The following is a 25,988-nucleotide window of genomic DNA, read 5'->3' on the forward strand; positions in this document are numbered from 1 at the left end:
AGTCTCCAATTATAATAGTGGGTTTATCTATTTCTCCTTGAAATTCTATCAGTTTTTGCCTCGTGTTTTTTGCCTTCTACGTCTTCTGAGGTGAGACAGGATGGCTACAGAGGGATGGAGTTGGGTATTCACAGAGGTTTCTGTAATTCTCAGTATTTGCCTGTCTCTCCAGCTTGGGGGGCAGTGGTTTGCTCTGCGACATCACTTCTATGACAGATCTGAAAGAGTTGATTTTTCAAAAGTTCAACTTTTAACTTGTTGTTAGAGTGGAGCTCCTTACGTAATGGACCTGAAAACTGAAGTCCCCTCCACTCCTTTTTATAGCCAGATGCCATTCCATTTCACGGATATGCCACATATTGTTTATCCATTCATCAGTTCCTAGATATTTGGGTTGCTTCCATCTTTTTGCTATTATGAATAATGCTACTATAAACATTCACATACAAGGTTTTTTGTGTGTGTGGACATATGTTTTCATTTCTTGGATATGTATCTAGGAGTGGAATTGTTGGGTCATATGTTTAATCATTTGGGGAACTGCCAGAATTTATTCCAAACTGCCCGTACCAGTTTACATTCCCACCAACAGTGTATGATGGTTCCAATTTTCCCACATCCTTACCAACACTTGTTATTATCTAACTCTATTCTAGCCATTCTAGTGGGTATTAAGTTGTAGCTAAGTGGTTTTGATTTGTATTTCCCTGATGACTAATGATGTTGAGCATCTTTTCGTGTGTTATTGGCCATTTGTATATCTTCCTTAGAGAAATCTTATTCTGATCTTTTGTTCATTTTTAAATTGTTTATTATTGAGTTGTAAGAGTTTTAAAAAGTATATTCTATATACAAATTCCTTATAAAATACATTATTTGCAAATATTTTCCCCCATTCTATGGGTTGTTTTTTAACTTTTTTGATGGTGTTCTTTGAAGTAGAAAAGTTTTTAATTTTTATGAAGTTCATTCATTAATGTTTTTCTTTTGTTGCTTGTCTTCTTTCATTTCTAACCTTACGTTTGAGATAATTTGCTTCTGAAGAATACCCTTAGTGAATGACTACTGGTGACATTTTGTTTGTCAAAAATTATATTTATTTCACATCCATTCTTAAAGGATATGTCTCTGGGTATAGAATACTATGTTAGAGTTATTTTCTTTCAGTACATTAAATATATCATTTCACTGTCTTCTTGTTTCCATCGTTGCTCTTGAGAAGTCAGCTGTCCTTCTGTCACTCCTTTGAAGATACTATCCCTTTTCTCTCATTTCTTTTAATTTTTTTCTTTATTGTGGTTTTCTTAGGAATCACTATTACGATCTAGATATGGATTTTTGTTTTGTATCCCACTTTGGCTTTTTCAATTCACAAATATTGAACAGAACTGGAAAATTTTCAGCCATTATCTCTTTATATTTCTTTTTCCTTGTAGAACTCCACCCCAGTTACACATGAGTTAGATGTTCTCACTGTATTCTCTCATCCTTTCTTCAATATTTTTAGTCTTTTCGTTTCTCCTGCTGCATTCTGGATACTTTCTTTTATTCTGTCTTCCAGTTCATTGATTTTCTCTTCAGCTATATCTAATCTGCCATTAAACTGACTCTGAGTTTTTAATTTTTCAGTTCTCAAAGTTTATTTTTTTTTCAAAGATGCAATGTTGCTTTTTATAGTTTTTTCCCTTTGTATTTCTTTAAAAACAGTAAACATTGTTATCTTATAGTCTGTTTCTGATAATTCTAGTAGCTGAAGTTTTTATGTATATTTCTGCTGTCTGTGGTTCTCACTCAAGTTTATTATTTCCTTGAGTCCCTGATTTTTCTTCACTTTGTGCTGGACATTTTATTTGAAAAATTACTTGTAAGAATAATTTGTCACCTAGGGGGCTTCCCTGGTGATGCAGTGGTTAAGAATCTGCCTGCCAATGCAGGGGACACAGGTACAAGCCCTGGTCCAGGAAGATCCCACATGCCGCAGAGCAACTAAGCCCGTGTGCCACAACTACTGAGCCTGTGCTCTAGAGCCCACGAGCCACAACTACTAAAGCCCATGCGCCTAGAGCCCATACTCCGCAACAAGACAAGCCACCGCAATGAGAAGCCCACGCACCGCAACAAAGAGTAGCCCCCACTCACCACAGCTAGAGAAAGCCCGTGCACAGCAACAAAGACCCAATGCAGCCAAAAATAAATAAAATAAAATAAATAATTTTTTTTTAAAGAATAATTTGTCACCTAAGATAGTGCTGTTTTCTCCAGAGAGGATTTTCTTGTTTGCTTCTGCCAGGAGTCTGGGTACTCTACCAGCCTGGAACCGTTTTAATAGAAGTTCAAGGCTTGAGGTTCCCTGGATTACCCAGATGATTAGAACTGGAAAGTCCATGAGATAGTTGGTTTACTTATGACTCATCATAACTTTCAGTATAGCTGTTTAGGATCCCAGCTTAAAATGAGGAAGGAGGAACATTTAAAAGTCCCCACTTTTGGTAGATTCTGAGACTTAAATTTTTTCCTGAGGCCACCAAAACCACAGCTATTTCTTCTGGATTAGCAAATGTCCTTAGGGAAAATGCAGCTTTGGGTAACAGGCTTACTTCTCTGGGTTCTTATTTTTTAGTATATTGTGTCAGAAAATTCTTTACTCTCTTACTGGCTCTTTGGTGCTTTAAAGCGGTTTTTATATTCCATATATCTTTTTCAGTTGTCCTCTGTGGAAGATTTGGTCCTAATTAACTATCTCCCTATTCAGTGCCTCATGCAAGCTTCACACCAATCAGATACATAGGATTATTTACATTTTTGTAGTAACAGGAATATTTACATTTTTGATGTAGAAAGTAAGACTCAGAGTAGAGAAGTGATCTGTTCCAGATCACACAGAGGATGTGGCAGAGCATGGATTGGACATCAAGAAGCTAAAACTTCTTTGAACCACATCCTTCACAAAGCAGGTGACCTAGAGTCTGTCATACAGAGTGAAGTAAGTCAGAAAGAGAAAGACACATACCGTATGCTAACACATATATATGGAATCTAAAAAAAAAAAATGTCATGAAGGACCTAGGGGTAAGACAGGAATAAAGACACAGACCTACTGGAGAATGGACTTGAGGATATGGGGAGGGGGAAGGGTAAGCTGGGACCAAGTGAGAGAGTGGCATGGACATATATACACTACCAAACGTAAAACAGATAGCTAGTGGGAAGCAGCCGCATAGCACAGGGAGATCAGCTTGGTGCTTTGTGACCACCTAGAGGGGTGGGATAGGGAGGGTGGGAGGGAGGGAGACGCAAGAGGGAAGAGATATGGGAACATATATATATGTATAACTGATTCACTTTGTTATAAAGCAGAAACTAACACACCATTGTAAAGCGGTTATACTCCAATAAAGATGTAAAAAAAAAAAAAAAAGCAGGTGCCAACTGTATCTATAAAACAGGTACCATGAACTTCTGCACCACTCATCTGGGTGGACCAACTGAGATAACAGTTACAAAAGGGTTTTCCAATGTGGAAAATTCTCTTCCCACTGCAGAAATGATTACAGTAAAATGTTACTCACTGGTGACAATGACCTTTCATAGAAGTGGCTTTGAGTCTCCCTGGGAGCTGCAGCTGTTGGTTAGGAGCTGAAATCACATTTAGAGTCACCTCCTTATTCACTGTATTCATTCTTTAGCATTTAATTAGCACCTACTATGAGCAGGCCTGCTCTTAGAGATCTCCTGTCCAAGGGAGAAGAATTGAACAAGAACTGTATCATATGGTGGATCAATGCCTGGGAAGTGCTAAGAGCAGAGGAGAGATAGCAGTGAGAATAAATAAAACAACTCCTGTTTACTGGGCAATTCCCATGTGTCAGGCACTGACTGCCCTGAAATACACACGCGTGCACACACACGGGCGCGCGCGCGCACACACACACACACACACACCCGTAGCAGTATGAACATTCACAGATTCTAGGAATTAGGACTTAGATATCTTTAGAGGTCATTATTTATTTGGTGTATATATATATACACATACACATATATCACATATGATACATACAGCACATGATAATATAACATATTGTCTCATATGTTTTTATATGTAGCATATTATCCATATAACACACACATATACATATGTATAATTTGACCCTTAAAAGAGGTCTAGGGAGATACAGAGATCTTGGGCAAGTTATTTTACATCTTGGTGCAATGAGGCTAATGCTAGCACCTACCTCCTGAGTTTGTTGATAGGAAGCACTTAATAAAGGCAGCTCTTGTACACTAGCCCTGCTGTCAGATGAGGACATCAGGGCTCAGAGAGTAGATTCCACGTGTCTGCATCCCACAGATGATAAGCAAACATTCCTGATCTCCTCCTGTGTGCCAGCCTCTGTGCTAGGGGCTGGGGACGTACATATACAGTGCAGACCGGCCCCCTTTCTCAGGCAGCCTAGACCAGCCCAGTAGCCAGCTCGAAAGGCTATTACTTTACCCGCAGTGTGGGCAGCTCAGCCTGGAGAAGCGGTGGAAGGCTGCCCAGGGGAGTTCTCTCCAGCCAGTTTACGAAGCACAGAGAGGGGTTTTCCAGATGGAATAGCGGATTAGGGGGTTTTAGGCAGGTTGACAATGTTTGGAACATATCAAGGCAAGGACCTTTCTCTTTCTTGCTCCACCCGGGGAGGAATGCGTCCTACACCTGCGTTTTCCATCCAAATGCTGAAGTAGCTTCCTCGTTACAAGGAAGTAGGTCACATTTCCAGTCCCCAAAAAGGAAACTGCTATCTCCATTGTGACAGGGTGTAGAAGAGCCACCTCCGCTGCCTCCCCCACCTGCCTCCCCAGGGTCCTCGCTTGCTGGGGTCCTCTGTTCCCAGAGCAGCTTTCCTCTTCCTGCCCAGGGTGTGAGGCACACTGGAGAATTCATTAGCGGCTCCTGAGCTGGCCCTGATAGCAGTGCGGGTGCTGTGGGCAGAACCTGCTGCTGGCATGGGTGCTGCAATCCACCTTCTGGCCCAGCTGACCCATAGCAACTGGGAGGTGGCTTTTCCCAGAAGAAAGTTCAGGCAGCGCACCTTGCAAGCGTTAGCTCAAGCTCCCCCTTAGCTAGGATCTACTTGCAGGGAGCTTTGTCCTTCTTTGGGGACTGTGGAAACTCTGAGGACGTCTCTGGATGAGAGTACGCCTAAACCTGGCATCCAGTCACATGAGGACCTGCCTTGGTAGGTTCCATGCTACCTGCACCTGCTTCCTGGAGTTGTCACAAAACTTCCTGAGCTGAGGCAGGAGTTATGTCCCCAGATGTTAGGTTCAGGCTATGGACACGAAGTTCTCCAGGGAAGCCTGCAATGCAGTAGAAATGGTGTGGATCTGGGGATAGACTGGTGCAGTGGGCAGAGCTGTCTGAAGAGGGTTCCAGAATCTTGCGCTGTGTTGTCCAAGCAATGAGCTATCGGGGGGCAGCCTGCTCCCCCAGGCCAGCAGCTCTCTCTCCCCACCACCCAGAGGGCAACTGCAACATCCCACTTGCCTCCAGAGGCTCCAGGGTCCCTGGGTGCTGACAGGCAGGCAACACCTGTAATCAGCCAGCACCCCGACTCCACTCTGCCTGGTTTTAAGTGGTCTGTGATTCCCACTGCCTGAGCCACTCTCTGGCATTTGTCCTTCCAAAGGGAGACCCAGGGGTGGTCCCTCCACTCTACTAACGGAGGGGACATGGCGAGGCCTCTGGTTCAGGAGGCTTCAGCCCTCCTGGCCACATCCACCCTATCGGGAGAATCATGTTTGCTGTCTCTTCCAACCTACGGTGAGGAGGGAATGAAGCCCTGGTGTAGAAAGTGCCATCCAGAAAGGGTTCCTTGTGGGCCAGCAACTTCCGTCTATTGTTTTGCCAAAGTTCACTCTTGTATTAGTTTCCTGTGGCTGTCACAACAAACGACAACAAACTGGGTGGCTTAAAACAACAGAAATTCATTCTCGCACAGTTCTGGAGGCCAGAAGCCAAAATCAAGATGTCGGCAGGGCTGGACTCCCTTCTATCCCATGCCCTTCTCCTGGCTCCCGGTGGCTGCCAACAGTCCTTGGCATTTCTTGGCTTGTAGCCACATCACTCCAGTCTCTGCCTCCATCTTCCCATCACCTCCTCTGTGTGTCTATTGTAAACATGACACCTATCATTGGATGTAGGGCCCACCACATAACCAGGATGATGTCATCTCAAGATACTTAATGACATCAGCAAAGATGCTTTTTCCAAATAAGTTCACATTCACAGGTTCTGGGGATTAGGCCATGGACATACCTTCTGGGGGGCCACCATCCAACCCACTACAACCCCCTTCCAATTTCTCCAGAAGATGTGATGGGTCTTATTACTTCACCAACTAGAGAGAGGTAAGAGAGAAGAAGCTGTTATGTGTCAGGTACATAACATTATCTACGTTGTCTCTATATTCATTATCTTGACTCTTCATCCAGCATCTCACCAAGCTAAGGATTCTTATTTCCTCTTTCCAGATGAGGAAGTAGAGGCTCAGAGATGTTAAGTGGCTTGCCCAAAGCCACACAGCTAGGAAATGGCACAGGGGTATTGGACCCCAGGTCTGTCCATGTCATACAAGAGGATCCCTCCTAGGTGTCCCCCGTCACGCACCAGGGCTTGGGATGACTCCTGCAATATCGCATGGGATGGGTTAAGGAAGATGGTTTATTGGAGAAAGGGACCAAGGGTCAGTGAGAAGACAGGGAACTCCCAGAAAGGAGTGCTGGGGCCAGGGCGCCGCTGTGGTGCTGGGTGTACAGAGGCCAAATTCTGGGGCTTACATTCTAGTCGAGGAGACTTGATGTATAACCTAATGGCGAGTGAAGAACAGTATAGCAGGATAAGGGGGGTGGGGAGGTGACGCTAGAATGGGAAGATGCGTCTGAGGGTGGAGGTCAGAGTGCTGAGTGGAGAGAGCAGAGGGGCAGTGGTGCAGGAGTCAGGCAGCGACTGCGCCACGTCGTCATGGACCTGGTGTGGAGTTTGCATTTTCTCTGTGGGTGTGATGGACAACCATGGCGGGGTGGAAGCCGAGGAGTGAGGAGATCGCCTTTATTTTTTAAAAGCTCGCTGTGAGAGGAAATATCAGACAAGCCCAAACTGAGGGACGTGCTACAAAATAACTGCACTGTACTTCTCAAAAATGCCAAGGGCGTGACAGGCAAAGACAGACGAAGGGACTGTTCCAATTTAAAGTAGATTGAAGGGACGTGACAGCAGAATGCAGTTTATGCTCAGGACTTTTCTTTGGGGCAATAGGCAGAATATGAATAAGGTCTGGAGATTAGCTAATAATACTAGCTCAATAGTGCATTTTTTTGTTTTGTTTTGTTTCTTAATTTAATTAATTTTTTATACAGCAGGCTCTTATTTGTTATCTATTTTATACATGTTAGTATATATATGTCAGTCCCAATCTCCCAATTCATCCCACCACCACCAACACCCACCCCCAGCCCCTGGCCACTTTCTCCCCTTATTGGCCATACGTTTGTTCTCTACATCTGTGTCTCTATTTCTGCCTTGAAAACTGGTTCATCTGACCATTTTTCAGGATTCCACATATATGCGTTAAAATAGCGCATGTTTTTAATCATGGTACCGCAGTTATGTAAGAGAGTGCCCCTTTTTATAGGAAATATCCACTGGAATGTTTAGGGACAAAGGAGCATCATGTCTGCACTTCCTCTCAAATGTTTTAGAAAAAAAATATGTGTATATATTGAGATAACAGATGCTAAGGTACATGCAGGGGATTGAGTGAAGTGTGTATGGAGAGTTTTCGTGCTGTTCTTAATATTTTTCTGGGAGTCTAGAAGTTATGTCAAAATAAACAGTTAAAAGGAAAAGGAGAGGCTGCCGTGCAGTGAGCTGGCTGTAGAAGAGGCAAGGATGGGAGCAGGAAGCGTGGGGAGGGGGCTGTGAGCAGAGCAGGAGACAGAGTGGAAGGTGGTGTGGACGACAGTGGTGGCAAGGGGGAGATTTGAGATGTATTCTGAAGGTGGAGGCGGCAGGATTTGCTGATGGTTTGGATTTGGGGGCTGAGGGAGAGAGAATAATCAAGATCTTTCAACTGAATGGAAGCCCTTTCCCAGGATGGGAAAGGCTGGGGGTGACAGTTGCTGATTGGGGGGAATATCAAGAATCTGTGACCAACAATAGCAAAGGCACCACAGCTTCAAACGACACCTATCGAGTCGATGTCATGGAAATGGGGTTTAATGCTGAGGAAGTGGCTGAGCCCATGCAGGGAGTCAATGTAGGGAATGAGAAGAGGTGATGGGTACCTCTGATATTTAGAAGTTGCTTGAGCAAACAAAGGGAGTTTCATTTTAGCTCTAGGGTGAGTGATTTACAATGACCTTTCATTGAGTGCTTCCTGTGTACCAGGCACTCTGCAAGGCACTTTAGACCATTTTTTTTCTTCTTCTCACAGTAGTCTTGTGAGATGAACGTCGGTATCTCCATTTAAAGCATGATGCAACTGAGGCTCAGAGAGGTGAAATGACTTACCCAAGGTCACACAGCCAGGAAGCAAGAGAGCTGGCTTTTGAACCCAGTCCATCATCCCTCCTTCCCCCACAAGAGAACCTGCCAGGGAGTTCCTGTTTTCTATAACATCTTGCCCTGTCCCCCCTCCCCCAAGGACTGAAGTTTCCCTTCTTTGATGGGAAGCCACGCAGCTGTTTTTCCTGACAGCTGTGAGGGTGTCTCCAAGGGAGGGAGCGCTTTGTTGCCGATCCAGCCCCTTCCAGGAAACAACCCCTGAATTGCAGGATTCCGCCCACCCTCACTCCTCTGACATACAAAATTATACCTGGCCACACCCAGCGAAAGCTCCGCACCAGCTCCCGCCGTTCTCCATTTCTCCTTCTCTGAGAACAGCTCCCGAGAGAGCGGGGCTCGGCATCCTCCAGCCCTGATCCACCTCCTGGATGGGAGCCCACTTGCACTCCCTTACCGCTGTGGTTAACAGGAATCACTAGCAGTCGCTATGAGTCCCCGAGAGCCTACCGAGTGCCGGGCTCTCTCTGTACGTCATGGCTGATTTCCCCAGGGCCCCCAGTGAAGTTGATATACCCATCCACATTTTCCACATGGGGAGCCTGAGGCTCAAAGGGGTAAGGGAATCTGCCCAAGGTCACCGAGCCAGAGAGCAGCTAAGCCGGGATCCTGCTCACCAGTGCATCCCAAGCACCAGGCACAGGGCTGCCCCCCGGAGCTCCATGACCACTTTCTGAATGGACTCAAGCCCACCCAAGGGTCTGACCGTAAAGCTTCCATCTGTCTCTGTGCTTCAGGGTCATGAACAAGGGCCAAGCTGAAAGGCACGAAAGTTTTTGCTCCCCTGGCCTCAGCCCCCGCTGGCTGCTAAGCTCTGGGTTTCCAACATCTATCCCTTCTGCCTGCTCTCTGTTCCAACAGAGCCTCACCCACCACACCCAGCCCAGCCCAAGCCGAGACATGGCTTGGAAAACTCTCTATTCCTGATCCCGTCTTGGGCAGCCCAGGGCCTGGAAGGAGGAAGAAGTAGGAGGTAAGGGCTAGTGGGGTGGGTGGGTGCGGCTGGGTGCAGCTGGGCCAGAAGAACAAAGAGAACTACTTCTCAGAGAGCTAGAAGGTTTAGCATTCTTCCTACTTTAGGCCCAGACACATTCCTCTGTGCATTGCGCAGCCTAGGAAAACAGGTCAGTTATGTTCAGTTCAACAGCCAGGTACCAAGGTTCCATTGCATTAGTCAGGGCTGGCTAATTGCTGTGACAAGTGGCCCCCCATCTCAGTGGCGTAGCACAATAAAGGGTGTTTAGATTTTTGTTTTGTTTTTTGTCTCGTCTTTTTGCATGATGTCTGGGAATTACTTTCAAGTACACCAGCAAACAATTTGAAAAGTTGAGTGGAAGTGGTGAATGAAAGAAGCCTGGGAAAATGTTGATAATTTGTGAAGCCGAATGATGGATGGCTAAGGTGGGTTATTATACTGTACTCTCTACTTTTGTGTATTCAAAACGTTTATGGATATTTATTTCTCACTCACACAAAGCCCAGTGCTCATGTTCCTGGCCTGTGGCTTTCCTGGGTGGCTTCGCTCTAATGGATGCTCCAGGACACAGGCCTCTTCCATCTTGTGTCTCCTCTGCCATCTTTTGGCCTCAAGGTTATCCTGGAATCATCTAAACAACATACAGGGAGAAGAAAGAAAAAAATGATATACCCACTACTTAGCACCTCATCTTAAAAGCACCCTGCAACCCTCTGCTCGCTTCGCATTGGTGAGAACTGGGCAAAGGATACTGGGAAATGTAGTTCTTGGCTGGACGGGTACATCCCAGCACCACCGCTTTATAATATAAGGGGAACTTGAAACTTGGTTGGTCAGCTGATCGTCTCGGCTATACCCACTCTGTCAGTCCATGTTAAAGATGATGCCCAAGGGGGTAGCCTGGTCTCCCATAAAGAGATAGAAAAGGGATTTGTAAGGGGTTTGTAAGGATGAACTTGTAAGTTGCTATTACAAGGCTTCCCAAACTTGCTCCGTGACATACCTATGAGATGGTCTTGGCTCATAGAGGAAGGGGAGGTGATGGGAAAGGAGGCACCCAGATGCCCAGTCCTGGGCATCTGTCCTTCAACACACTGATGCCCCCATCCCAGTATCCACCCTCCGTATCAAAAGTGGCGAAAGAATCACTTTGCAGAATGTTACCATTGAAGGAAAATGGGCACCATGTACAAGAGATCTCTCAAATTATTTCTTACAACTGCATGTGAATCTACAATTATCTCAATAAAATTTTCAATAAAAAAGGGGGAGTGGCAAAGGAGAGACTCTGGAGTGCCCTAAGGCACTAGAAGTTGCCCCAGGATGGACCCAGGGTCCCTGTTTCCACTCTCTGCCTCCCTCCCAGGCCCCCAGAGTGGTTGTTCCAAAGTCCAGATCTGCCTGGCTACTCTGCTGTGGCCTATAGGATAGTGTCCAGTCTCTGCAGCAATGCATCACAGTCTGACCTTTTCCCACACCATCTCTTCCCTCCTTCCCTACCTGCTCTGCACCCACCCCAACATACACACACACCTCAATCACTCTGAGCCACAAGCTGTTCTCCAAACTCATCGTGCTTTCTTCCACCTTGGTCCTTACGCGTGCTGTCCTTTGGAGCCCCATCCCATACAACAGACTCCTACACCTGTTGCAAGACCTCTGCCCCTGCCATGTCACCTTCTCTGGGCTCTTACTGCCTTTTTTTTTTAAAATAAATTTATTTATTTTTGGCTGCATTAGGTCTGTTGCTGCGCTCGGGCTTTCTCTAGTTGCGAGCAGGAGCTACTCTTCATTGCAGTGCGCAGGCTTCTCATTGGGTGGCTTCTCTTGTTGCAGAGCACAGGCTCTAGGCGCACGGGCTTCAGTAGTTGTGGCACGTGGGCTCAGTAGTTGTGGCTCGCAAGCTCTAGAGCGCAGGCTCAGTAGTTGTGGTGCATGGGCTTAGTTGCTCTGTGTCACATGGAGTCTTCCTAGACCAGGGCTCGAACCCATGTCCCCTGCATTGGCAGGCAGATTCTTAACCACTGCACCACCAGGGAAGTCCCTAGGCTCTTACTACTTTATGTTCATCCTCAAACTCACCATTCAAATGCCTACATTCATTTGTGGGTCTTTCTCTCCTGCTGGACTGTGAGCTCCTTGGGCGAGCATTCATATTGATGTCCCTAGTTCCCAACACAATGCCTGGCAAGAACTAGTTTTCACTAATATGTTAATGATTGGCTAAATGGAGAAATGAATAAGTGAGAGGATGGGGGTATATAACACTATGACCTCTGCCTGTCTAGCAGGGTTGTTGTCAAGTTTAAAAGGGTATTTGAAAAGGGCCTTTGAAAAGGGTCACTCTCACGCTGCTCCTACCACTCTCCCTGACCCACACCTGTCCCACCACTTACCCCCAGCTTCGTTTAGTCAACCCAGTGAATCCTTCTAGGCCATGGCCAGGCATCAAAGTGTAGGGAAAGACAAGGAGCTTTGCACTTGGAGAGACGTGAGGTCAGAGCCTGACTCTGCCAATTGCTAGCTGTGTGTTCTTGGCCAGATTAATTCAACTCTCTGAGCTTCAGTTTCCTCTTTTGTAAAATGGAAGCACCATTCCTCCCAGGGTTGATATGAGGATTACAGGAAGGGTGTATGTAAGAATGTGGTACAGCTCAATGAGTGTCTTTCCCCATCCCATAAAGCCCCTCCTCTTACCCACAGTGACCTTTCTTTCCTTTTGAATCTTTTTTTTAAGACAATTTTTTAGAGCAGTTTTAGGTTTACAGCAAAATTGAGAGGGAATACAGAGTTCCCATACACCCCTACCCCAATGCGTGCATAGCCTACCTCACTACTAACAGCCCCACATTTGTTACAATTGATGACCCACATTGACACATCATTATCACCTAGAATCCATGGTTTACGTTACTATTCAGTCTTGTGTACATTCCATGGATTTGGACAAATGTATAACAGCATATATCTGTCCTTATAACATCCTGCAGAGTATTTTCACTGCCCTGAAATATGCTCTGTGCTCTGCCTATTCACCTCCCCCTCCCCACGCCTCATCCCTGGCAACCACTGACCTTTCTATTGTCTCCATAGTTTTGCCTTTTCCAGCTGTCTTAGAGTTGGAATCTTACAGTATGTAGACTTCTCAGATTGGCTTCTTTCTCTCAGCAATATGCATTTAAGATTCCGCCATGCCTTTTGACGGCTTGATATCTCATTTCTTCTTAGTGCTGACTGATATTGTCTGGATGTACCACAGTTGATTTATCCGTTCACCTACTGATGAAGGCCATCTTGGTTGCTTCCAAGTTGGGCAATTGTGAATAAAGCTGCTATAAACATCCATGTTCAGATTTCTGTGTGGACATAAGTTTTTAATTCATTTGGGTACATACCAAGGATCACAATTGCTGAATCGTAGAGTAAGAGTATGTCTAGTTTTGCAAGAAACTGCCAAGCTATCTTCCAGAGTGACTGTACCATTTTGCCTTTTCACCAGCAGGAAGTGAGAATTTCCGTGTGACGCTTTAGTGAATGAATGGTGACCACTACATTGTCCGTGGATGCCAGCCCATAGTCCGTGTGAGAGAGCGTGAGGAGGCTGGGCACCACATGTGAAGCTTGACGTAGTAAATGGTAAACAAGATGTAGCTGTTGGTACTGTGAGCTGGGCCGCTGCAGGTATTTCCGTATTAAACAACGCATGAGAGCAGTTGGCTCAGGACCCCCTGAGCCAGGCCCTGAGGCCACAGAGGGTGCAGCCACAGTGCCCCCTCAGGGGCTCTCATACCAGCAACTGTGGAGGCAGAAACACAGACAACGACAAGACCGCAGAAGTGCCTCTGCCAGACAGGACACAGAAGGCTGTGGAAGCCCAGGAGGGAGCAAGAGACAAGAGACAGCTGCTTGGAGAAGGTGACATAAGAATTTGTTTTAAAGGTTAAGGCCGAATTAGGCAAGTGAAGAAAGAAGGGCGGGCAGAAGGGCAGCGGAATATTCCAGGCAGAGGCCCAGCCAGCACAAAGGCACAGAGGTGTGAGAGGCGAGAAGCAGCATGAGGTGGGGCCCCCAGCCCTGGGGCTGGAGAGGGAGGCCAAGCCTGGGGGCCAGCCTTCCTCCCCTGCGTAAGGACAGGACGACATAGGTGAGTGCTCGCTACGTGCTAACCACCGGGCACGAATTACTGATCTGTATCCCCACAGCTGTTATAGGAGGTAGTTACTATTACCATCCCAGGTTAGGTAATGTGCAAAGCTGCGCAGCTGGAAGAGATGGGCTGAGATTCCAGTCCAGACAGACAGCTGTTCCAGGACCCACGAGGGGCGACATAACCGCAAGGAGGCTGGGAAGAGCTGCTGAGGTGGCGGTGGGGAGGGGGCAGGTTGGGTTTGTTGCACTGGGGGCGATGGGGACAGCCGAGTGGAGGTCCCAGGAAGTGAGAGACACAAATGCTGGAAACGGGAATTTAGACCCACCATCGGGGGCAGAAGTCTGCCTCGCTCTCCGTGTTCATGGAGCGTGTGCCAGGGCAACTGCTTTTGCATCCCGTGAAATCCTCTCGCAAGCCCTGCAGAGAGGCTAAAATCATCTTCCTTCGGGGCTGAGGAGACTGAGGCCAGCAGCTAAGCCACGCCTTGCTGTGCGGGAGGCTGGGAATACAGAGGCCTCTGGGCTGAGCGCGTTGCCACCCTGAGGAGGATCAGGGTTTCGTTAGGCAGGATGACTTGAGAAATGGCTATCTAGTTGGAAATTGACAGTGTCTGCCTCATGGAGGTTCAGAGAGGTCAAGATACTTCCCCAAAGTCACGCAGCTGATAAATGACAACTGGGATTTGAACTTGGTTCTGTCCACCCTCACAGAGCACATGGGTCCCGGACTCAGCTGCCTCCCAGGAATCTCTCTCCACTCCTCGGCATGGCACTAAAGCCACGTATCCACTCAGGCGCCACTGGCTCACTCTGCCGCCCTGCCCCCAGCCTCTGCCTCTGATTCCCATGTGCATTCCCCACCTCCTGCTACAACAGCTCTAAAGCTCCCTCGCCACAGTCCACATGCCCAAAACTCTGATTCCTGTTTTCTTCTGTCATTCTTTCCAGATTCTCTGCTCTCGAGCCCTTCCTCCCCCACCCCGCTTTCCCCAGAGGCTTCCTAAGCACCAAAGGCCACAGAGGATAAATGACATCATCTGTGCTCTGGACCTTGGGGGCCCAGTTATCAGGCTGCAAGTGGAAGCGCCCTGCATTTTCCCACAGGAAAGCGCCCTCCCTCCCTCCTGACCCTGCGTGCTTCTGGGGATCTTGGCAGAGTCCGTGGGCGCCTGCCTGAAGGAAGCCGAGAGCCGTCTCCGCATGCACATGTCATTTGGGTATCTTTTTTATCCACTATAGACCCTCTTGGTTTCTTCCAACACAGGCACAGGTGGCTTTCGACGGAAGGGAGGCATCACCACGGGATCATGAAAGCCAGCAGTTTGGGAGTCTGATGGACTCAAATTCATGTCTAGCTCCTCCGCTTTCCACCTTTGTGAACTTGGACAGGTAGCTTCATGGCTCTGGGATTCTATTGTCTCACTTTTAAGTTAGGAATAACTTAAAACAGACATCATCTCACTAAAACCTTTTAACAGTCCTCTGAGGTACAAGCAGTGTCCCCATGTTACAAGCGAGTTAACAAGGCACAGAGAAAGTTAGACATTTGCCCAAGGCCACAAGCTAGCAAATGGTGAAGCCAGGGCCTGGATTAGAACCCCTGTCATCAAGAGAGCTCTGAATTGCCAAGGAGCAAGCCGGAGAGGTGGGGAAGGCTTTTTGCAGCCCAGACACGCTGAACCTGGGGGTTGGGTGGAGTGAGATCAGGTGTCAGAGGACACCCAGGTTCCAGAACTGGCTCAGCCCTTGCCAGTTGTGGGGCAGAGGGAAAGTTAATTTCTCGGGACTCAGCGTTCCCAGCTGTAAAATGGGGATGACAGTCCCCACTCCAGAGCTATCGTGAGGATCACAGGCGGTAGCGCTTCCCAGACCTCCGCCGCTCCTGTGTCGCAGGGCCAGTTTTTAGCACACCCGCGTCTCCCCTGAATTATCCACTAATGTTTTTTTCTTTAAATGGATCACAATTTATTCCTCAAATATATTTATTGGCACCTTATTGAAACTAACTTCCTATCGCTACCTTAAAATGGAAACTGGGCACATTTGCCACAAATAGAAGGTATTTATACAGTGAATGCTGGCAAACAAGTGTTAAAGTGTTAGAAGTGTTAAAGGAACCACTTTCACAGGCGGCCTGTCTCAGGTGCACTTCCCACTCCTTCCTGTCTCTAGGCTGGGTTATGGAAGGCCAGGTCAGGAGACCCTCAGGGCATCTTGTCAGCTCCCTTCAAGCACACTGGGCCGTGTCCTGACTTGGTACACCGTAGGTGCCCAGAAACCTGAGCTCCTCTCTCCGGCCTCACTCCCCCAGAACAGACATCTCACAGGAAAAACCAGCCTTCCTCCCCCAAAGGACAATGTGGCCACAGCAGCAACCTCCAATTACACTCATATTCCTTCACCACCATCACTTACTGCCTTAAAAGAGGGCTGAGGTTTACTTCTGACCATGACTCAACGTGGCACGAGGCGTGGCAGGCCATGACATGTTGTCCCTAGCCACCATCCTGAGGCTTCTGACATGGGAGCTAAATCGTTGCTCTGAGTACCGAGAACCTGCAGTACTCTAAGACCTCCATGGCTCCCTAGTACCCAGAGGAACATGTCTACCTCAACATGTCTACCAACAGCACCCTCACCATTCTCAATCACGGTGCATTCTCTAACACAGTCCCCTGCATCTGAATCTTTCCTCAGCTGTCCTAGAGGCTGAATGCCCTTGTTCAAGGCACTCAAAGTCCCTGAGGTCCGGAGACCTGGGAGGGGAAGAATATCCATTTCATTAGCTTGTCTTGGGGCCCTAACAGTAGAATGTCCATAGGCAGCACTGTCCCTGCTTTCTAATGGGCCCTTCAGGGCAGGTGCACTCCCTCTGGCTGTCTTAGCATACACTTTTGCAGTCTGCACTAGTTTCCCCAGCACGCACCCCTCCCTTCTGCCAAAGGGCTTTTGCAGCACTGTTCCCACTGCTCAGAGTGTACTTCCTCCACCTATGGGCCCGGTGACCTCCTTCATGCTCAGCTGTCAGTTCAGGGTCACCTTCTCCAGGAAGCCTTCCCTGACTTCAGACAGGCTCAGATCCCTGTTACTGCTCTGGCAGAAACAAGTGCCCCCCTCAGAGCACTTCTCTAATTATTTGAGTTCCAGGCCCATCCCTAGACTCCATGTGGCCAGGAGCTGTGTCCCTTCTGTTGTCCCTGTGGCCCAGCACTTCATATAGAGCCTGGCCCAGGACAGGAGCCCCAAAAATGGATGCCATTATTAGAATATTAGCATCTGCTGCTTGTGGGGAGGAGCTGGTGTGTTCTCCCCTCCACCCCTTGCTCCTGCCGGTGCCCCTACAATGCATGTCCCCCTCTTTCCTCCCCCATAAGATCCCAAACCCCCGTCTGGCACCAGTTATGCTTTTCCTCTTTTTGGATCCTCTCAGCCACCTCGGGAGGCAGCAGGGTAGGTTGTCACCACATTTTAGATACAGAAAACAAGGCCCGAGGAGGGACATCGACTTGCCTGAGCTCCCGCAGCTGAGAAATGGGCAGAACTGGAGGCAACTGTGGTCTTCAGACCCTAGTTTGAAACTCAGCTGGGAGTTACAGGGGTTCTTCTATCCTTCCTCCTCCCCACGATCTCTAGGACTCCAACACACGGCTCGTCTTGCTGCTCAACTCATTGCACAGACGCTTAACTGTACTTCATTTCTTCTTCATTACAACCCCCCCCCCCCCCCCCCCCCGCCGCCCGACACACAAACTGGTGTTATCATTCCCATTTTAGAGGTAGGAGAAGAGAAGGGTCCACTGGCTAGCAACCCACCCTGTACCACACAGTTGCTGAGAAGCGGAGCCTGGATTCAGACCCAGGTCAAGGAAGCCATGCGGTGATCTTCCCATCTCTATTACCCTTGTCCTGGTGCCAGCAGCCTGATTTCCTATAGGGGTTACCATCCTCCCCACATCATGCATACAGTCCAGCGGGGCTGTCGATCAAAGTGCCTCACCCTCCCGTGACCTAGACTAGCAGAGGGACTCCACACAGATGACCTTTGCTGAGTGGTTCCTGGGAGAGTGCCTATTTATTCCCGCTGCCTGGATCCCCAGAGCCCCTGCCCTTTCTGAAGCCTCCAGCTTCTCTGTGGAATCTGGGAGCCACACCATATTCCTCCAGTACATTCCTTTGAGCTGAAGTTGGACACTGTTTCTGTTGCTTGCAACCAGAAGAACTGACTGCTTCTGCCAGGCTGGTGATAAGACCCATGGGACTCGAGCCTTGTCTCCTTGTCTCACACGCCTTTTATATTCTCCTTGTGCCTGGCCAAGAGCGAGGCACTTGGTACACGCTGGAGAACCTGAGCAGCAGTGGGGCCCCTGGGTGGTGCAATCCTTGGCCATTCTTAGTGTCGTCTTTACATTTTGTGTCAATTTCCACATTTTCTACAATAAACTTGTGTTGCTTGATTTTCTTCTAAAGAAATAAGTTATGGAGCCCTCAAAAAGTATCATGAAGTGACCATTGATTTCCCAATCTTCTGCCTCCATGGGAACTTTCGGGAGGTGTGGGATTTCACAGGCAGTTCTCCCACTTTGGATCACTGACTGCACACTCTCCAGAGAGCTCCAGAAATGAATGAAAATCCCTGGTTAGGAAACTGACGTCAGCTTCAGCTGAGGAGAATCTGCCTCACTCCCCTCCCTAACTTACAATTGCAATAAAAATGGAAAGGTAATATTCCCACCTTGGATTTTTAAAAGATATTTTTCCTAAGTACAGAAGTAATACAATTTGTTTTCATATATATACATATTTACTTCAACTTCTTTCTCATTGTATTACCTTCTTTTAATTGTATATATGTATTACCTGCATTGTTAAGGTTTTTAATGCAAATCAAAAAAACATCATTTTTAGTCATAACAAATTTTAAACAGTAAAGAAAAACAAGAAGAAAATTAAAATCACCTGTTTTCCCACCACTCAGAAATAATATTAGAATTATAATGTGAATGTATTTCCTTCCAGTCATTTTTCTGTGCAGGTATCTGTGCTTTCAGGGTGTCTGTCTTTCTCTTTCATGGTATTTTATTCTTAAAGCCACCGTCTTCTTAAATCGTTTAAAAAGTGTGTATGAGCTACATACTTATGATTATAAAAATGTCACATTATTGTACAAGTATGATTTATCGGTGTATGCACAATCATACACACTTACATATACACCCACATACTTTTAAATACTTTTAGACTGTATATGTGCATATATAGTTCTGTGTTCATATACCTAGATGTTTGCTAGGTACTTGCATACACATCTACTCAGGTTCTCACCAAAAAGAAATATGTTTAAATGGATAAGAAAATAATACTGTGAGTAGAACAAATATGAAACCTTAAATAGAAATGTCAGGAAGTTATAGATCCCTGGGTAATGTATGTATCATCAGGGGGTGGATTGATATTTTTAGGCCAAAAGTTGACCAGAGAAGTTCACCACATCTTTAACTTCATGCTCTTAATTCCATTACACAAAATAATTTAAAGGTACATTTTTTTAATGTATGTACATTACTCTCTTTCTAATTGTCCTAGTATCTCATAGTACTAAAATACACATCCTCTTAATTTGTTCTATTTGATGACTCTGCCCTATAGTCGATTGTTTTTCTTGTGTAATTTGTACACTGTGATTTCTGTGGGAGTACTATGTGCCCTAGGTTGAAGAAATGTCTTTGAAAACAAGTTTTACATTTGCTCTTTTTTGCTCCTGACCTTCCGACAGTCAAGACCAATTTCTACAGTGTTTTCTTGGCTTGACCTTCCTTTACTAATTGGATAGTATAAATTTAATCTCCACTCATTCACATGGTACAAGCTTGAGATTTCAAATTCTCCAGGGATACTTATGCATTTCCACCCAGAGCCTGAAGTGGAGACCACATTTTGGTTGAGGTTTCTCCAGCTCCCTCCCATGGAGGGCTATGGCAGTCAGGAAAGACAGGGTTATGCTTGCTAATAAACAAGCCCAAACTCTTTGTGGCTTAACATAACAACAAAGGTTTATTTATAACTTATTCTCCATATCCATCAGGGGTCAGCTGGGAATCCTTTTCAGTGTGACCTCATTCAGGGACCCAGGCTGATGGAAAAGCCATCCCCAGTCTGGACAACTGCACAGGCATTTAAATGCTCTGGAAATATTTGATGAACAATATAAGCAACCACTATAAAGGAAACGCCTTGCTGAGTTTCCTGCTTCATGAAGGCATCTCATTTCTACCTGCCACCACATTCATGTCAAGCCCATGTCTCCTGTCCCAGTGGGGATTTCCCTTTATTTATTTTAAGCTCAGCTAAGTGTTTTTAATACCTTTGTTTTATATTATCCAGCACTTCTAGATGTTTCTGTTCATTGTGGTGCGGATGGAGACGTGTCAGCTCAGTTTGCCCTGTTGCCAGAATCAGAAAAATCTTTATCATGTCTCCTAGGCTGGGAGTGTGCTGTCTTGTAACCCTCTTTCATCTAACAACAGATTATCATGATTTTCCCATAACCTTATATATTCTTCAGGAGCCCAATTTTCAACATTCTGCAGTAGTCTATGAATGTACCACCATTTATTTAACCAATCCCATCTTCTTGGACACCTAGGTTGTTTCCAGTTTCTTCCTATTAACATTAGGGAGGCAGTGAACATCCTTAGATGCAGGAGCGACTTTCAAAATATTTAACAACTGGGATGGTCTGGGCTCGGGCACCAGCGAGTTGCAGTGCACAGTAGTCACAAGTGGCTGGTTTGGCAGCACCGTGTATCCCCACTGTGTATACGTTTACCTTTGCACACACCCTGTGATTTCCCCTGGATACGTTCTAAGAAGCAGCATTTCTGGGTGGCCCAAAGGATAAGGGAACCCTTTAAGACTTTGACATCTCCTTCTAAATGGCTCCAGCCTCATTCTCACTCTAGAAGAGATTCTAAAAGAATCTAAAAGATTCCAACAGAATCTCCATTTTCCATTTTCACAGCTGCTCATCTCGTAATAGGTCAAAAAAGCGCTGGGATGGAATTTCTCACCAGAAGCTCCCTAGTCAGCTGGGCTTGTGGTTCCCTATCAGGGGCTGATAATGCTCATGACCGATGGGGTATCCAAGGTCCCTGCAGGAAGCCCGAGGGAGGGAGGTTGGAGATGTGAGCATCCAGTGAGTAAGTGCACCTCTGCCTCAACAGGGAGGGGTTGTGGGTCTGGAGGGGGTCCCAGCAGCAGACATGTCAGCGTCTTCAAAACCTGCCCTGGGCTAAGAGCATCGTCACTGATGTCTGGGCTCAAATCAGCTCCACAGCCAGCTGTGGGACTGAGTAAGTCCATCCTCAGGAGCCCCTGTTTTCTCACCTGTAATGTAGGGATGCCTCCTCCCAGGGTTGCCATGAAACATACATTAATCAAAATGATGTGCACATCTCCCAGGCCTGGCACCTTGCAGCCAAGCTAAAGAGATGGTAGGGATGAGGTGGAGGTTGGTGGCAGCAGCTCTGCTGATGTGTGAAGACAGACTTGTGAACTCCCATTTCTTTTCTTCTGTAGGCTGAGTGTCCCTGGTTCCTTCAGAAGGGAAGGAGACCAGGAAACCTGGACTAACCCAGAGAGGCGATCATGAGGTACACAGTACAAATCTTCCCACTCAGGAGCCACAGCACCTTGTGTTTCTACACAAGCATCTGTCCTTACCACGGCCTGCAAGGTCCCCCACATTCCGGCCCCTCCTACCACTCTGCCCACCCTGCACCACCCCAGCCTTCCTGTAGTGCTTTGAACACTCAAGAACCCTCCAGCCTCAGGGCCTTTGCACTTGCTGTTCTCCCCACCTGGAATGCTTTTCTGAATCTTTACAGGGTTCAGTCCCCTGCTTTATACAGGCCTCAGCTCAAATGTCACCTCCTTAGAAAGGCCTGCCCTGGTCACTCCATCTATAATGGCAGCCTGCCCCTGCTGCCATCCTGTCCTTCCTTGTCTCTATTCCCTCACCCCATTTGTTTTTCTTTCTAGCACTTATCCTTACTTAAAATTATTTCGTACATTTCTTTCTTGCTTGCTTACTGCATCTCACCTCACAAATAAGATATAAGCCCCTCGGGGGCAGAGACTTGGCTTTGTTCACTGCTGTATCCCCAGGCTGTGCCTGGCGCATGGTAGATGCTGAACAAATACTGATCCCCTTTCATATGAGTGACTCCCTTTCCTTCATTCCCAGTTTGGCCACTTCATAGCAGTGTGACCTTAGGCAAGTCCCTTCTCCTCTCTGCCCCTCGGTTTTCTCATCCATACAATGGGGTTAACTAGCCATTATACATGGCACAGCTGGACGGCCACAACACTAAGGTTGCAGAAAGGCCTGGTGCCGAGGAGACCAGCTACCGCGTGCCCCTCCCCATGCAGATCCCCTAGGAATAGGTGACACGGGTCACTTCAGAAGGCTTTAGCTTAGCTCCCCCTGACTGGGGAGGGAACCGGCCTGGAGGGGCTGCCACTGGGTGAGGCGCCTCCCGCTTCTTACCCCATCACCCCACCCTGCTCTCCAGCTGGGCTTTTTGCACGGGCTCCTTCAGGCCCCATGAATAATAGATGATGTGTGGGTCCCTTTCAGAGCCTCTCATAATCCCTGGGGAAAAAAGGAGTCTTTCTCTGTCTTGTCTGGATCCCCTGTCTTGGCCTCCCTCTCTGCACATGAGTCACCCTGTATTAATCCTGCAGCTCATCTGGGCCGGTGGCCCAGAAGCCTCACCTTGGAGCCCCAGAGGCAGGGCTGGGGAAAAGAACCTCCTAAGAGTGTGGGTGGCCAGTGGGCAGATCAGGCCCAGGAGTGGTGCTCCCAGGCTGGCCTGGATCATTCTAGAAGCAATTCTAGCCCAACCGTCAGACACCAGGCAGAATCCCCATTCCTTCCCAGGAGGAAGCCTGTAGCTACTCTGAGGACAAGCATGTGCCCAGGGAATGGACCGTCTGTGGCCCCACTGGGAACCATGCACACTTCTTGGGCACTGGCCATAGGCAGGCATCACGCTGGACACTTCCCATATCTTATCTTGTTTCTTCCTCTTGAACCTCTGGAGAGGTAGGGGTGGGGGGTCTCATTATACAGCTCAGGAGGCAACAGAGAGGTGAACTCGCGTAGGGTCACACAGCCAGCAAATGGTAGGTCTCTCTGCCTCTGCATCCCCTTTCTTCCTATGACTCCAGAGAGACAACACCAAGAATTCAGGTGAGCTGCTGGGATTTGCCCACCAGGGAGCAACCAGAGGCCTATCAGACAAGAGTGTGGAGCCACATGGGACTAGGAAGGGCCAAGCCCACCAGCGTAATGAAAAGACGTCCCGGGGGTGATCCCCCATGGCACACACCCCACTCATCTCCACTTAGGAGCATTGACTCACCATCCCGCCCCCCCCCCGCCCCCCGCATGGGTGTGACCTTTGGTGCAGCAATCACAGCACTAAGCTGAGCACTCCCCTGGGAATTAAAACTCTTAAATTCTGCCATCAGCTGGGCCACAGCTTCTGAGTGATCCAGGCAAGTCATGATTTTCTTGTTTCCTCATTCATGAAATAATGGATCTTGTTCTTTGTTGAGAAATCCAGGTTCTAGAAGCTAGGATGCTCATAGGTGATTTTTAAAGCACTGCGGTAGTTACACCTCTTCTTCCAGGACACATAGCCCAGCTCCCGTGTATGGACACAGGCACCGCAGTCCTCACCTATGTTCTACTGAAACTCACTCCGTCTTCCAACCTTGCAGGTGTGAGTGAAGGGTGTTGCTATAGCCTTCAGGGCACAGGGGTTTGCTGCCCAGCATCCTCCCCAACCCTTGGTCTATGTGGCAGTCAGGGAAGTTGGCTGACCCCACGCCAGGGTTGACCTATGAGTGGCCTGGCCACTTAACTGCCCATGGATCAGCTGGCCTGACTGGCTCAGGGGAGGGCCTGGGACCCAAGATGACCTGTCAAGAATGAATCTCAAGGTTTTGCTGGAAACGCTAGACTAGCTGCTTGTCCTTCTCTGCATGATGTGAATGAAGAAAGATTTAACTCTGGGCGCTGCTGGCAGCCATCTTTAGACCACAGATGGAAGGTCTGCTTGACGCAGATGCCTTATGGAAGCAGCCAACCCACGAAGTAGATACGGAGAAACCCAGAAGTCCTGGATTGATCTACCCTTGGCTGTTCAATTACATGAGCTTTTTTTTTCTGTCACATTCAACCAAAAGCATCCTAATGGATACTGACACACAGCAGAGGACCAATAAATGTTTATCAAATTGAAGTTTGTTTCAGAGTTCAGCACCATGATCTGATGCACAGTAGGGCCCTTGGTTTAAGAAAATATAACCTGAGGCTGATTGAGAACCCACTATATGCCGGGGACAGAGCATGGTCAGTCAGGTAAGAAAGTGAAGGCCTGAGAGGAGACTTGTCTCCAAATGCAGAGCTGGGCAGCGAGAGCCTTGGGTCCGAGTTGATCTGATTATTAATTCCACAGAAGTAGGGTAAGAGGGTAGTCCTGTTTCTTGTGGTCAAGAGGCTTACTTTACATCTCAGTGCTCTCTTTTTCCCTCCTGGAAGCTGCCTCCAGACTGGCCTCTTCTGTCCGGGAGGTCGCTGGACAAGCTCAGATCTCCTGGGCCATCCCTCCCACCAGAGCGGCTCTGACAGGCCACTCCCCCTCAGACACCAACTAGCCTCCCTTCAGAGGCACCATTAAGAACAGAGGCAGAGTTCAGGATATCTGATGTGGTGCCCAAGTGCCCAGGCGGAGGCAGTGCCTGAGATTGAAGTGTGGGGGCCCTTGCCAACACCTACTGTGCACCAGGCAGCGGGAAAACAAGGAACAGGACAAAGGCAGGTCTGCCTCATGGGGCAAAGTCTAGTGACATCAAACAACAGTTACCCAATGTGCACAGCCGGCTCCAGGCATGCTTAATAACCCTGCACACACATGTACACACAAGTACACACATACACAAATGTACACACAGTACACATATATGTATACACACAGTACACACACAGATATGCACACACACACATGTGTACACACACAGTACACAACAGTGAGATAAGACAGTTTTATGAGTACAGATAACTAGGTAGCCATGCAGGGGAGAAGCTCTGTAAGGATCCACATCAAACTGCTAACAGTGGTTGCTGGAGATGAGCGTTATCCACAAGGACTTGAGCCTCCTCTCTAGTGTTCATCCCCGGAGGAGAATGTATTCTTGTTGATCTGTGCTCCTAAAAATTAATTTAGAAAAAAAGATCAAATCTGGGAACATAGTTAACTCATGATAACTGCCTTTTTCTAGTAAAAGCATCCAGGGTGCTGACCACTTGTCTCAAGACAAAGAGTAGAAGAAACACACAAGGGGGAGGGGACAGACTCAACTGAAGGACGAAGCCCAGAGGCCCCACCTCTCCCCACCTCTAATCACGCCTGGGACGAGCACCCCCATCAGCCTGGCCCCCAGGGCTCGGGAATTTCCCGGAAGCCTGAGACATCCTGAGAAAACACATCTTCTCACGGCCTTTGGGCAAGTGGAGTTGGGTGAGTGTCTTTTAATTAGCATTTTCATCATTTTTCTGTATTTTACAAAATCCAACACATGATGGGGGTGGCAGGGGTGAGGCTTCAGAGAGGAGAGGTCAGGGTTTTACTAGGTCTGATACCCAGAAGAGAAATGTTTTCTGGACAAATCTAACCCCGGGGTCAAACACTTTTGACAGTAATTTTAAAAAATATTTTGTATTCCATGTTTGAATGACACAAGTAATATATGAGAAGATTCTCTTAAAACTTAAAACCGTCCTGATGAAGTTGAGGTTCCCTCAGCCCTACACTCCCCATCCAGTCCCCTCTGGAAAGTGACCATCCTACACGACTTGATGAGCGCCCTTCCAGAACTCTCTTGAGGCCTTCATATATATATATATATATATATATATATATATATATATATATATATATATATATATATATATACACACACACACACACACACGTGGACCTATTGAAATGTGTCATCCTGGCTTGGCTTTGTTTTTTAATAATTAGTAACATGCTATACATATTCTTCTGCAGCTTTTTTTTTTCTTAACAAGTGTTAGAGATCTAAGTTCACACACATCTTTTTTGTTCTTTTAAAATACCACAAAGAACCTAGGCGTTGAGGTGGCATACATTATTTAGCTATTTAACACAGTGATTATTTAAAACAAAA

The sequence above is a fragment of the Delphinus delphis genome, chromosome 3 (genome assembly GCF_949987515.2).
Source record: "Delphinus delphis chromosome 3, mDelDel1.2, whole genome shotgun sequence".
NCBI classification, from domain to species: Eukaryota; Metazoa; Chordata; class Mammalia; order Artiodactyla; family Delphinidae; genus Delphinus; species Delphinus delphis.